Source organism: Pteropus medius, unplaced genomic scaffold (genome assembly GCF_902729225.1).
Source record: "Pteropus medius unplaced genomic scaffold, Ma_sr-lr_union100, whole genome shotgun sequence".
NCBI classification, from domain to species: Eukaryota; Metazoa; Chordata; class Mammalia; order Chiroptera; family Pteropodidae; genus Pteropus; species Pteropus medius.
Genome location: NW_024349800.1, coordinates 25,587,365 through 25,602,086, shown reverse-complemented (window position 1 = coordinate 25,602,086; position 14,722 = coordinate 25,587,365). Strand labels below are relative to the sequence as shown.

The 14,722-nt window shown below is 45.3% G+C and overlaps 2 pseudogenes; one reads left to right on the top strand and one right to left on the bottom strand.

Annotated features, from left to right (window-relative positions):
* Positions 1 to 8,063: 8,063 nt before the first annotated feature.
* LOC120622450 (uncharacterized) lies at positions 8,064 to 8,182 on the top strand (annotated as a pseudogene).
* A 5,227-nt stretch (positions 8,183 to 13,409) lies between these two features.
* Positions 13,410 to 13,528, bottom strand: LOC120622335 (uncharacterized; annotated as a pseudogene).
* Positions 13,529 to 14,722: the final 1,194 nt, after the last annotated feature.

The window sequence follows — 14,722 nt, the reverse complement described above, 5'->3', positions numbered from 1 at the left end:
TGCTCCACGCTTTATGTGAATCTTTATAAAATTCTGCTGTTAACATAACTATGTACACAACTGCCCAGATGCACTTGAGCTGTTAAATCTGCATGGACCAAGAGAGTAACCACGGACCTATACACATGCGAGCACATGCGGCTACTTAAAGTTCATTAAAATTAAATACAACTAAGAATTCAGTTCTTCAGCCACACTCCAAGAACTCAGCAGTTACATGTGGCTAATGGTGCACAGTGAAGATAGAGAACATTTCCACCATCACAGAAAGTTCTATTGGATCGCGGAAGAGACGTTTCCTGGGCTCCGTAGAGAACAGCTTGGGAGAGCCAGGCCCAGCAGCTCACTAGTTTCCTCTCAAATCTAAATGCCAGCGTCTTCTCTGCAGACGTGACACCCAGGCCCTCTAGCATTTCAATGTGGGAATCAGGGCAATGGTGAAAAGCCTCCTCAGTGCGGAATTCTGGGGTAAATTCTTTGCGAAGGGGTAAAAGAGGAGGGAAGCTTCCTGGGCAAACGATTGGGGGCTGTTCCCGCTCCGGCGCACCCAGCTCCTTGCCGGTAACCCAAGGTCGCGTGGGGCCGAGCTTTGGGGTATGGGTGGGAGCTGGGTAGGAATTCGGTGGTGATGGGGCATGCCCTGCTGACACCGCCTGCGCCCAGCGTCCTCTCGCCCCGTCCTTTAGCACAAGGGCGGGCCGGGCAGGACAAAGGCTCGGGCGGCAGCTGCTGGACTCACGCGCAGGGGCGGCCGCGGCCACCCGGGGCGCCCGCCGCCTCCGCGGCCCCGGGGGGTTGGGGCGGCGGGGGGAGGCCGAGCGCTCGCCTTTGTCTGCGCCGCCACCGAAGGCTGAGTCCGCAGGAAGCGGGCGCCATCGTGCGGCCGGAGCCTGGCACTGCGCCCCCGTAGGCGCGGCGCGACCCTTGCGCAGCCGGCACCATCAAGCTTGGCCGGAATCTTCGGCGGACGGAGGTGTCATCGCAGAGTCCACTGCTTTAACTGCCACGGTTGGTTCCATTATGTCTGCTCTGTGTTACGAAAACATATTACCGCTTCTAATAAAGGCAACTAAGCCAATGCCAGCAGAAAAAGTAGAAGTAGACATACTTGTCCACATAGCCACAATCTAGAATATTTACTAATATAGCTGCTTGCATATGCATGGAATATCTCTGGATCGTTGCAAAAGAAATTGGTTATAGTACTTGACCTGGTGACCTAAGGGACCCTCGTGTCTAGTGTGAGTAGTGGTGATTCTTTATATTTTTATACCATGTGCACATATTTCCTGTTCAAAGTAAAACATCTAAAATTTAAAGATATATGTAATAAAATGTGTCTGTGGTATGTATCATGTGCAAATGTTGCTGGAGCCAAAGTACATAAGTGAGAGAAAAGTACATAAACATGCTAGGTCCCTGCTCTCCTGGGACCCCAAGTCTATACAGAGAGTCCAACAAGTCCCAGAAACAGATTTAACCCACATTTCCTATGCTGCTTGGGAGCTTGAGCAACCTTGTTCAGCAGATAAGGCTCTTGCAGTCTTAGGATGCAAAATGTGTTTGCTGTTCTCACTTTGTTGCCCAAACTCCTTACATGGCTTTTGCCTCAGAAAATGCTCGCCCAGGGAAGAAAAGCAGAAAAGGACCATTTACTCTCTGGCTTACTTTTGAATATAGGAGTAGAGTTGAAGCTATCAGAAATGACACTCTGTCTCCTTTCAACCCTGTTGTCTCTCTTTAACATCCAATCCCATCTTCCAGCATGGATTTCAACCAATTTAACCTACAAGGCCACTTACCAAATGATAATTGGTTACAGTTAAGCTACTTCCAATAGCTACCGCCTGTACTGTGACATATTTGCAGAATTGGGCCTTATGAGATGGACCCAGTCATGCCTGGCCCTGAGAACATTAGCTCTGGCCAAGGAGCCAAAGCATATGTCCCAAAGCAGCAAAGCTCCTCCGGGTGGGGATCATACCATCATCCTCTTTGCGGTGTCTGATTCAGCTTTGTTGAACTGAACTCTAAACTTGTTCTTTATTTACCCTAAAAGTGCTCTGTGGGATCACAGAAAATGATGGGACAGGAGAATCATCCCTGAGGTTGGGCTGGAAGGAGTATGGGCAGCAGGGCAGGCCCTGAGGCCTGGAATAGTCCCTCCTGATCATAAAGAAGACTGAGTCTGCATGCTGACTGGGGACAGCTAGAGTCTTGAGGGTGGGGAAAGCAGAGAGCCTGGGAAGGCCTCACCCAGGAGAGAGCCCTGCTGGGCTGGGAAGACATAGCCTTGGGATGAGAAGAGGGGAGCATGAGTGAGTGTGTGTGTGCACCACATGCAAGAGTGCAAGAGAGAGAGGGAGAAATAGAGGGAGAGAGAAAGGGGGAGAGGAAGGGAGAGGTGAGCATTGTATGTGGCTGGGTATGGGCAGTGGGCATTCAGGAATGCTGTCACCAACTTGCTTGGAACAGGTGATCTGATTTGGGGAGTAGGTAAGTGAGAGCTTCTTGAGTCACAGTCTCTACTGCTTTATTTTCATTCTCCAGATACAGGTTTCAAAAATGCAAATGCTAATCCCCATCCCTCTCCTGGAGCTCTGACAAATCTCCGAAGCACAGGCAGGAGGTGCTTGGCAGGACAGTGAGAACATGACCAGCATTTTTTTTCACAGTGAGGGAAAAGGCACTACAGGTGTATCTAAGATCTGCATGGGGCATAAGCTGTGTGAGCTGGTTTTCCTGTTTTCTCTCTAGAACTCAGAGTGGGTGCATCCTTCCACATTCTCTACTCCTTCCACAAGGTCTCTCTGGGACCTGCCTTGATGCTCCTGATGGGGTAGACAAAATGAATGAGTGACAGCAAGGAGCTCACTCCCTGGAAAATCTGCCCAGTCAACAAGAATGTGCTTATAATCTAAGCATCACTTAGGAAAAGAGACCAGTCAGCATGCAGTGGATTCAGATTCAGTTTCATTTCTTGAGTAACTACTCAGCATCCCACACTGCACTGAGCACTTAGAGGCAGGGTATCACCTACCATTTTGTTTTATTGGAATCCCTGTAACCTAACAAGAGTGTCAGTGGACCCCACCCTTCCCGAGAAGACAGCATTTCCACAGCACAATCAGTGTTTGGATGGATGGTGTCCTTGGATATCATTTACTGGTCAGGTCTTCGGACTCGGGAACTGGATAAGATGCCTCAGCTCACACTGATTGAACATATCAAGAGTCAGGGGCCCCCTCCAGCTCCTTAACCACGGCTGCATCACCTTCGCGTCTCTCCTCTCAGAAAAGGTTGCTGTCGTTGGCTCCTTGAGGAAGACTTGGGCCTCCTTGCGTTCCTTCTCAGTGGGGAAGCCCTTTGCCCTCTCAGTAGAGGAGCCGTGAGGCTTCCAAGCCTTGCCTTGCACTCCCCTTGGGCTCCTGGCTCGTGGGAGGCAGAGGTTGGTGAGAATTAATTGTAAAGTGCATTGAGAGGCACAAATGAAAACCAGTCCCGCGGCGGAGAGATTATTACTGTTGGCAATTTGGGTTTTCTGAAATAGCTCATAGGATATGACTGTGGCAGCCCAAACCCCAGAGGTGAGCTCAGGGCTGATAGATTTTCTGAGTGGCCCCATTTTGCTACAGTCTTCACGCCTCTCCTCCCTTCAGGGCCAGGGTTAGCAAGACCGAGAGGGGCCTGGGCTGGGAGCGTTGTCCCCTCCGAAGGCTGCAGATACGAGGGCAGCTGAAGGCTGACCCCCATATTCTTGAGAGAAGATCCCCAGACTTCCCAGAATAATTTCCTTCTCACTTCACTGTTCCCTTCCCTGTCTGAAATGGCAGGTGACCTAAGTGGGAGCGGTGTGCAAATTGATTCGGAGGCGATCAATGGCTCGGGGCGCGGCCCTGGCTCGCTGCCGTGTCACTGATCCTCTCCAAATCGATTCACACACCGTTCCTTCTCAGCACACCTGCCACGTCAGATGGAGAGGGCTGAGTGAAGTGAGAAGGAAATTACATGTTCTTCGGGCCTTCGCCGCCGCCGCAGCTGCCACCACCGCCATCGCCTCTCTTCTCCCCACTCGCCCCCGCATTTCAGGCCGCCACCGCTTTCCTCCGGAATCTGGCGAGCCCTTTTTCATGCTCGTGGAGAAGGAACCCAGGAGGCGATGGAGCTGCAAGGACCCTGGCTTTGGCCCCACGACGTGGAGGACTCTACACCACGTGACTGAGTTCGCCCTCCCCCACACGTGTGGCTTCTAAGGCGTCTGCTCAGGGCTTCTTATTTGTTTACTCTCTTTAAAGAGACCATTGTGAACCAACTCGTAAACGGACCGCTGACTTGGTAGGCCCAGAGTCACTCAACATTTGAAATCAATTAACTTGAATTCATTTATTCATTCATTCATGGACTCACCCAGTCATTCAACGAGCCTCAGTGGAACCCACACTGCAGGGTGCCTCTCCACCCTGCATGACCAGAGACCAGGCCCGCTCCTCAGCGCTCTGAATTATCACCAAAACAATCTGCTTTGGAGAAGACAGAGTATGCTCACAGGAGTACCTTACAATAGCCCAAACCAACACAAATAAAGGGGACAAGTAAAATAAAGGAAAGATTCCTATAGCTATTTAATCAGACCTCATCGACTTGCTGCAGTTCTGTCAGTCTGCTGTTACTGGTTTTCTAGGAGACGAGGAGCTTGCACCAGCGCGTAAACAGACTGTGTCGCTAGCACGGTTTTTTCATAGCAAGACTTTCTTGCAATGAATAAAGGAAGCAGTGCATTTTACATTCCGGCGCAAACTCCTAGACTGGCACTTTGAGTCAAGACCAACGTATTCATTAGTCACAGTAGGCAGAGTGTCTGGGTCCCACAATGCTTTCAGGGACTGTGAGAGACTGAATAATGCCCCTTCTCCAAGATGGCCACATTTTAATTCCCAGAACCTGAGAACATTACATAGCAAAAGGGACTTTGCGGATGTGATTACGTTAAGGATCTTGAGATGGAGAAATTATTCTGGCTTATCTGCATAGATCCAAAATAATCAGCAGGCTCCCTATAAGAGGGAGGCAAGAGAGGAAGGGTTAGAGAAGGAGATGCGATCACGGAAGCAGTGTTCAGAGAGATGTGAAGATGTTAATGTGCTGGCTTTGAAGGTGGAAGAAGGGGCTATAAGCAAAGGAATGTGGGCAACCTCTGGAAGGTCAAAAAGGCAAAAACGAATTCTCCCCTAGTTGCCTCCCAGAGGAACCAAACCTGCCAACACCTTCATTTCAGTCCAATGAGATGGATTTTGGACTTCTGGCCTTCAGAATCGTAAGGTAATAAATTTGTGTTTTAAACTGCTAAGTTTCTGGTAATTTGTTACAGCAGCAATAAAAAACTAACATGGGGCCCACAAAAAATGTTTTAATTTCTTTTTAGAAAAAATGAACGTTTAGGTTAAGGAAAATGTTTTAACTTATAATCTTAATATAGTCATTTTGTATTAATGCAATTGTAAAAGAGAATTTTAAATTTTTTGATGGAGGAAGGGGCCCACTAAGGCAAAAGTGCCAAGGCCCACAAAAGTCACAAAGAGACCTTCAAGTAGCAATGATCATGGGGATCCCCCTACCCCAACTCCTTTAGCAATTCTAGAAATCAGAAAACACAGATCTGATTTAGAACTAAACAATCCTTTTGACTACTGATCTTGAAACAGCCATTCTGGCTGTTTATTGTAAGTCCTTCAAAAACCAATATTCTTAAATAGAATTTTAAAGTGTGCTAAATTTATTTTCCAAAATACATCCAATGACATTTATAACAAGAAAGGCTGGGTCTGCTTTCTTCTCTCTCATACAGTCTTCTGTGGTGCAGAAGTGGGCTGCTCTGACAATTAGTGGTGTTTCCACATTCGTAAGTGAGGATTCCTTTTGTTTGAAAAGGCCCTTTGGAGATTTCCGGATTGCGTGGACGTTAAATAAACAAGTTCTTTAAAAAAAAAAATTTAATCTTGCTTCTGTCTATTCTTGAGCCTCTGAAATCAAGATTCCGCCACAGGCAGAGAACCCAAGTGACTCCTCTGAGCGCACTCTTTGACTAGCTGTCCGGGTTCTGACACATTCCTTTGCCAACAGCAAACAAGTGAGAATACTTCCAATGAGCAGTGGCACCTCTTCTCATTTGTAGAAGGGAGTGTCAGCCTGAAAATAGTGGCCAAGTGTTTTGACGCAAAAAGCAAGAATTTCAGGCCAACTGAGCCAAGGGGCCTATTCTTAGATGTGCATAGAAGGCTGAGAGGTCTCTGTGTGGGTTGTTGGAAAATGGTTAGGGATTTGCGACTTTTAAGTGGCTCTTGAAACTATTTAGAGATGAACAAGCCCCTGCAGGTTCCACTGATCGCAGATGTTTTCATTCCACCTGACCCTCAGAGTTCTTCTCAAACATCAGCTAGTTTCCGAGGTCCTCCCCAGTAACTCACTGACCAGTGGGGATCGATCCTTCTCACTCCTAACTACCCATGATCCCTTTATTCACTACTGTATACTTAGATGGTGTCTTAGTCCCTTCGGGCTACTATAAGAAAATACCACAGACTGGATAGCCCATAAACAACAGAAACCTACTTCCCGCAGTTCCGGAGGCCGGGGAGTCTGAGATCATGGCGCCAGCGTGGTTCCCTTCTGGGGAAGGCCCTCTTCCTGGCTCACGGCAGGCGCCTCCTCTCCGTGTCCTCACATGGTGGAAGGGAGTAGGCGCCTCCTCTCCTGAGCCTCTTTCGTAAGGCACTAATCCCATTCATGAGACTCTACCTCATGACTTATGCACTTCCAAAGGCCCCACCTCCTAATACCTAATACTTCCTAATTTTGGGGGGTTAGGATATCAACATAGGAATTTGGGGGGGGGCTTAAACATTCAGGCCATAGCAGATGCCATCCTCAGAAGCACTTTGCAGAGTATTCCTTTGCAGGGTCGTATCGACATGGTCGTCATCCTACTTGAGTTTTCAGAGGCGTTTGGTGTGGTTGACTGCTTCCTCTTCCTTTCTCCCCGAGACCTCTGTGCCATCTACTTCCTCAGTTCTCCTCACGCCTCACTGACTTCTTCTCACTCTCCTTTGGTGATTCTTCCTTCTCTAACAAACCTCTAAATGCTGAAGTACCTCAGGGATCTGTCTTTTGTTCTTTTCATCCTCTGTCCACATTCCCTCCCTATATGATTTTAGCTAGTTCCACAGCTTTATGATGACTGCCAAATGCCTGCCTCTAACCTGGACTTCTTCCTTGAGCTCCAGACTCATATTTCCAACTAGTCACTCAACAGCTCCACGTGGATATTGTGGTGGCTTTGTAACGTATTGTCTAGACTAGACTGAACTACATTTTCCAGGATTCAGTTAAGGTGGGCCTCAGAAAAGCTTCTTGAGAGATTTCGGAGGGTGGAACGAAACCAGCAACTGTGCTGTAACTCACAGGTATTGTTCTCAATCTGTCAACTCACTTCTTAGCGTAAAGCAACAAGGAGGGCCTGCAACTGCTTTACCTTCCCCTGGATCTTCCTTCAGCTGCTCTGAATCATGAGTTGGGTGTGTGTTTACCTCCTGAACAAAGGACTCCAACTTCTGCAGGATACCCACTTTGAATATAGATATACATATATATTATATTCTAGCGGTTCTGCTTCTCTGGTTAAACTCTGAATGATACAGATATTTTAAAGGTATCTCAAATGTCATGTGGCCCAAACAGAGTAGTTCCATGATCCTCCCCAACATGCTCCCCTCAGCTCTCCCCACCCCAGTCAATAGCATAGCAGTAGGGAAACTACAAAACAAATCCATCAATTGGTCCTATTAGCTCAATTTTCAAAATATATTGCCATTTTGATTGCTTCCTACCATTCTTACTGCTAAAACCCTGGTTCTAGCCACTTCATCTCTCACCTGCAACAGTTTCTCAAATACACTTCCAGCTCCATTCATTGTCATTCATCCTCCACACAGTGGCCAGAGAATCTTCCTAGAGTTTAAATCACAACTCTTCTTTCCCTCCTTAAAACCTCCATCAAAAGAAATCCAGTCTACAGCCATGCTACCCTGAACAAGCCCAATCCTGTCTGATCTCAGAAGCTAAGCAGGGTTGGGCCTGGTTAGTACTTGGATGGGAGACCACCTAGGAAGACCAGGTGCCGTAAGCGTAAAAAATTTTTAATAAATAAATAAATAAATGATGATAATAATAATAATAATAGATTGTAAGATGATGAGGTCCTTGCAATCTGTGAGGTCAACCAAGGGTTGCCACGCCTAAAAACTAAATAAATAAATAAAATGGAAAAATAAAGCAATTCCAAATCCTATAAGACTCTATACATTTTAGCCCCTGATGTTCCTTGGGCCTCATTTCCCCCACACTCGCCCACATATTCTCTATCTATATGTGTACCCCACTCTCAGACGTGCCTGTGCACACCCCAGAGCCTTGGCACCAGCTCTTCCTCCTCCTTAGAATGCTTTCCCTGGCTCCTCACACTGGCTTCCTTCTTCTCACTGTTCAGGCCTCAGTTCAAACATCACCTTTGCAGAGAGAGCCTCTCCACCCCAACTCTACCACATTGCCCTCGTTTGTCTTCATAGGACTTCTCGTGTGTGGCCCTGTCTTACTGATGTATTGCTGTCCATGGGTTTCTGGAGCATCGCCCCTCTCTGGAATAGAAGGTCTTTGAAGGCTGGTATTCTGTCTGGTTCGCTGTTGCACTCTGAGAGCCAGAGTATACCTCATGTATAGTAGGACCATAATAAATACCTGTTGGCTAACTATTGGTAATATTGTCTTCTAACTGGTTCAACCTTTTTACCTCCCCAGTGACAGTTTATGCACCTTAGGAATCAAAACCATCTTCAGCGTCTTCCGCAGTGACTAGCACAGGACTGGGAGCATAGGTGGTAGGTTCTCAAAAAAGTTCACCACAGGAAGAATGGGGGTAACCACAGAAATCATCATTGGTGCCCTCTTCACCCCATTCCTCTCAGTAGTTCTTTCTTTTCTCTTGGCTTTGCCTCTTTGCTTTTTAAGAAATGCCTAAGAATGCTGGGCCAGTCAGATGGGATTCTAGGCTAAGCTCTGTTGCTAACTAGGTGTAACTCTGGGCCAGTGGCCTTCTGTGGTTCTCAGTTCCTGTAACTCTAAAATGGGTGGAGACCATTCGGGGCATGTGAATGTCAGAAGAAGCCTGGTATACATTGGCAAGGAGTAGAGAGGGGCAGTGGACTCCAGAGACTTCCAGAGTGCCCACTTTCCTTCACACTATCTCTTATATCCATCAGGCTTTTGTTTCTCTCTCTCCTTCTGCTTTAGACTAGACAGGGCCCTTTTGCCATTTCCTAGTTATCTCCTCAGAAAGATTCTGCAAGTCCTACTTCCTCCCTCATGTTGTCAGGAACTGCTGGAACCCTCAGTTAATGTCTACTCTCGTGAACAGTGCCAGCACCTGATGTCTGGGCCACCCTTTTGAACATCTGCCTCTCTACTCCCCTGAAATGCTACCTGTGTTCTGGTTTATAAAAAGGCAACAGAGGGTGGAGAGCTGAGGACTTGGTCACTCTCCAGGCAACTCAGGGCAAAAACACCATTATTTCCAACTTAAACTGCTTAAATAATTGCTCAACTGCATACTTCAGAATGTAATAGCAGAAGTGTTTTGTCTTACATCCTCCAAGACATGGCTATGAGAGCATCATGGCTCGAATTCCTTCGGAACACCATTCACTGAATAGAGGCGGCAAGCTTAGCAGAATAGGGGTATGGGGAAAGCTGCTACTCTATTTTGGGAGCTCCTATATTTACAAAACACCGCAGCAGTAGATCTGATGTCCTGATGCCCTTAACATCTGAGCAGGAGCTGCTGGAACTCTATAAAACTGGAGATCTACTTGAAAAAAGCCTCATGGTTTGGGGAGATTGTGGCCCCTTCTACAATAACTACTTTGAGTCTGAGGCTCATGTTGGCATAAGAGCTACCAGGACCCCTGAAGGTGTTTTGTCAGCATGTCCTGGGGTCAGTCCCTAGCAGACTAAGCAGAGAGAAAGAGAGGTAAGTAAATAAGCATAATGGGCAGCCACCCAAACTGCTGGTTGGTGTCTCAACCAAGTTGCTCATCAATTATTCCGGAAACTGTCTCTTTGGACAGGTTGGGCAGAGCTGTAGCAACATCTTTTTTATAATGGGGTCACTGAGGAATTCCAAAATAACAATTTCTGTAACTATGCAGATTATACCATATTGTTAATTTCATGGTGTGTATTTACAGGATCACAAGGACAGGAGATGAGCCTTATAAGGGTGGCCCATTACATTCCTTGAAGTCTTTGTCATTCCTATCTGCCAGAGACCACAAACTAGCTGTATTGAAATTCTCATTCCCTCATCGCTTCCTCTGAAATTTGTCTGAAGTCAAAAGGAATGGGTTGCCCAATGTGGTTGGTGCAAGAAGAGACTCAGGAGAAAGAATCTGAATCTACTTTGGGGTCCACAAAGACCAACATTCCCTTTCTTTTTACTAGGATTATAGAATGCTAGAGCTCACAAGGGATACAAGAGATGGTTTATGGGTTGAATTGTGTCTCTCCCCACCACCAACAAATTTATATAAAGTCTTAACTCCCAGTACCTCAGAATGCAACCTTTTTTGGAAAAAGGGTAATTGCAGATGTAAGTAGTTAAGTTGAGGTCACACTGGAGTAGGGTGGGCCCCTAATTTAATATGACTAGTGTCATTATAAAAAGGGGAGATTTGGACACTGTTACACACACAGGAAGAATACCATGTGAACATGAAGTCAGAGATCAGCCAAGGAATGCCAAAGATTGCCAGCAAACCACCAGAAACTAGAAGAGAAGTATAAACTAGATGTTCTATCAGAGTCCTCAGAAGGAACAATCTTGCTGACACCTTGATCTTGTACTTCTAGAAGACTCCAGAACTGTGAGATAATGAATTTCTGCTATTTAAGCCCCAGTCTGTGTCACTTTGTTGAAGCAAATGAATACTCCTCTTCAACAGGAGTTCTCAACAGGAGAATATTGACCCCACCAAGGAGCACTTGGCGATATTTGGAGACGTTCTTGGTTGTCGCAACTGAGATGTGCTACTGGTATTCAGGGATGCTACTAGACATCCTACAATGCACAGAACAATCTCCCATGACAAAGAATTGTCTGACTCAAACGTCAGTAGTGCCAAGATGGAGGAAATTTCTTTTGAAGATACAGAAACTGAAGCCCAGAGAGTTTAAGTAATTCACAAGATCACTAAGAACCTTAGGACAAAGCTGGAACTAGGATCCAGAGTATCGGCCCAGATAGTGAGTAAGAAGAGATTACGCCTAGCAAGAGCCCTGGGAAAACCATGTTCTAAGACACAGGCAGAGGAGGCAAAGAGGGAAGGAAGTGTTAGAAAGGAAAGAGGAGACCAAAGAGGATGCTCTCTCCAAGGCCAGTAGAAGGGGGGCTGCACAGAGTCCACTGCACAAGGAGCCCAAGCAAGAACTCTACACAGCGCTCATGGAACTTAGTGACAAGGATGTTGCTGAGTGGCCGTGAGGAGAGCAGCTCCATTGGTCCACAGAGTGGGGTCAGGAGGAGACAGAGTGAGACTGCTCTTGTGTAATCCCCTCCTTTTGAGTGTGAGCTGGACTTAGTGACTTGTTTCTAATAAATAAAACATGGCAAAAGTTATGGGATGTCACTGCCAAGATTAGGCTATAAAAGACTATCACTGAAGTTTTTTCACTCAGTGTCTCTCTCTTGCCCTCCCATTCACTCAGAGGGATGTCAGCTGCCATAAGTGAGCTGCCCTGTGGAGAGCCCACATGGCAAGAGACCAAGGGAGCAACTGAATCCTGTGAACAACCACTTGAGTGAGCTTGCAAACAGATCCACCCCCAATTAAGCCTTGAGATGACTATAGCTCCAGCCAATACCTTGCAGTCTTTGAAAATCCAAACCACACCCAGATTCCTCACCCACAGAGAATGTGAGATAATAAATGCTATTGCTTTAAGTCACTACATTTTGTGGTAATTTGTTACAAAGCAATAGCCAACCAAAGCAGTAAGCAAGATAGGGTAACATTCACAAGGAATAAGAAAAGAAAATTTTCAAGCACATTTAAAGAACTTCTGGAGCCCTAATTTACAAACAGATTTGCTAAGTATGACATATTTATGTATTCATTTGATGAGTTTCTTAAGAACCTCTACTAGGTCAGATTCTTATTTGTATATATTCTCTATTTCTATTATAACACTTTTCAGACCCTGTGATGACCTTTTTTTTTTTTCCAGATTTCCATCTCTCCATTAAGCTATAAGATCTTTTCAATTTTTTATTTTTCAACTACAGTTGACATACAATATTATATTAGTTTCAGGTGTACAGTGTAATGGTTAGACATTTATATAACTTACGAAATGATTACCCCAATAAATCTAGTACCCACCTGACACCATAGTTATTACAATATTATTGACTATATTCCCTATGCTGTACTTTACATCCTCATGATTATTTTGTAACTACCAATTTGTACCTCTTAATCCCTTCGCCCTCTCCACCCATCCCCCAAACTCCCCTCCCATTTGGCAACCATCAAAATGTTCTCTGTATCTATGAGTTTGTTTCTGTTTTGTTTGTTTTTTGATTCCATATATAAGTGAAACCATATGGCATTTGTCTTTCTCTGTCTGACTTATTTTACTCAGCATAATACCCTCTAGGTCTATCCATGTTGTTGCAGATGGAAAGATTTCATTCTTTTTTATGGTTGGGTAATGTTCCATTGCATATATGTACCACTTCTTCTTTATCTATTTATCTCTTGATAGACACTTAGGTTGCTTCCATATACTGGCTATTATAAATAATGCTGCAATGAACATATGGATGTATATGTCTTTTTTTTAATTTTTATTTAAAACTTTAATATTCAATAATTTAATTTGTGGTTTGACTGTGATATGTATATGTCTTTTTGAATTAGTGTTTGGGATTTCTTTGGATAAATACTCAGAATTAGAATTACTGGGTCTTTCTTTATCTTTTGTTATAGCCTTTGTTTTAAGTCTATTTTGTCTGATGTAAGTAATTCTACCCCAGCTTTTTTGTTTTGTTTTGTTTTCTTTTTCATGAAACATATTTTTCCATCCCTTTATTTTCATTCTGTGTGTGTCTTTCGATCTGAAGTGAATCTCTTGTAGGCAGCATATGTAATAGTCTTGATTTCTTATCCATTCAGCCACCCTATATCTTTTGATTTGAGCATTTAATCCATTTACATTTAAAGTAATTTTTGATAGATATGTAGTTATTAAATTTTTATTATTCATGTTTTTTTCTTTTTCTTTCCTTTTTTTTTTTTTTTAAATGCCTACAGCACCTGGTATTCCAACGTGGTCTCCCATCCAATTACTAACCGGGCCCGACCCTACTTAGTTTCCAAGATCAGAAGAGATTGGGCACGTTCAGGGTGGCATGGTTGTAGCCTTTCTTCTTCTTCTTCTTAAAAAAACCCTTTTAACATTTATTATAATACTGGTTTGCTGGTTATGAACTCCTTTAGCTTTTTATCTGGGAAGCTCTTTTATCTGTCCCTTGATTCTAAGTAATAGCTTTGCTGGGTAGGGTAATCTTGGTTGTAGGTCCTTGATTTTCATCATTTTGAATATTTTGTGCCAATCCCTTCTGGCCTGCAAAATTTCTGTTGCAGGGAAAGGTCAGCCAGTTTGTGTCCTGAGCTTGGAGGTGCCTGAGAGAGGCTAAGCTGCAAACTAAGGCTGACTGCTGCTAGTACTGGGATTAGGGCTACTTAGCAAGAGGTATAGGGCAGGCCAAGGCCAGATGCTGCTTGTTTGGGGCTTGTAAACCTTTGAGAGATTTTAGGAAAGTCTGCAGCTTTAGCCAAGACAGACTATTTGTATGGAAAAGCCACTGAAATTGGCTTGGGTGGACCTGCAAGTTGAGTCGGGTAGGATCTCAGGGAATCACCAGGATAGAGCAAACAGTGTTAGTCAGATTGTTGGAGACTCAGATATGGTGCCCACCTCCATCTGTACCCTGTGCGGAGGGAGGTCTTAACAAAAAAACAATGGCTGTTCCAACCAACAGTTCTGTCTGGGAGAAAGCTGCCCCTCCAGCCCTCCCCCTGAAGCCAGACAATTCAGTTTCTCCTCATATGTCCCTGGTACCTTTTGAGCTGCTGCCCTAGCATTGGAGCTCAGAGCAATTGAGTCCATCAGCAAATAAGTCTGTGCAAGGCCCTTTAAGAGGAATGCCTGGGACTCCAGCAGCCTTCTATATCACTCAGCCACAATCTCTGCTAGTTTTCACAGCTTAAAGTTTTGGGGACTTCTCTTCCTGGCACTGAAACCCTGGGCTCGGGAGACAGATATGGCACTGGGACCCCTCGATCGTCATGGGGGACTGCACAGCCAAGAGATCCCTCCTGATTTTTAACCACTACACATAGGACCAGCCCATTCTGCATAACCACCCCTCCTACCAGTCTCGAGGTGGCTTCCTCTATATATCCTTAGTTATAGGACTTCTAGAAGTTCAGCTAGACTTCAAGTGATTCTCAATGCTGGTTGTTCTCGAGTTTAGTTGTAATTTTCAGGTGGTCATGAAAGGAGATAAGCACAGCACTTACCTATTCCCCCATCTTGACCAAGCTATAAGATC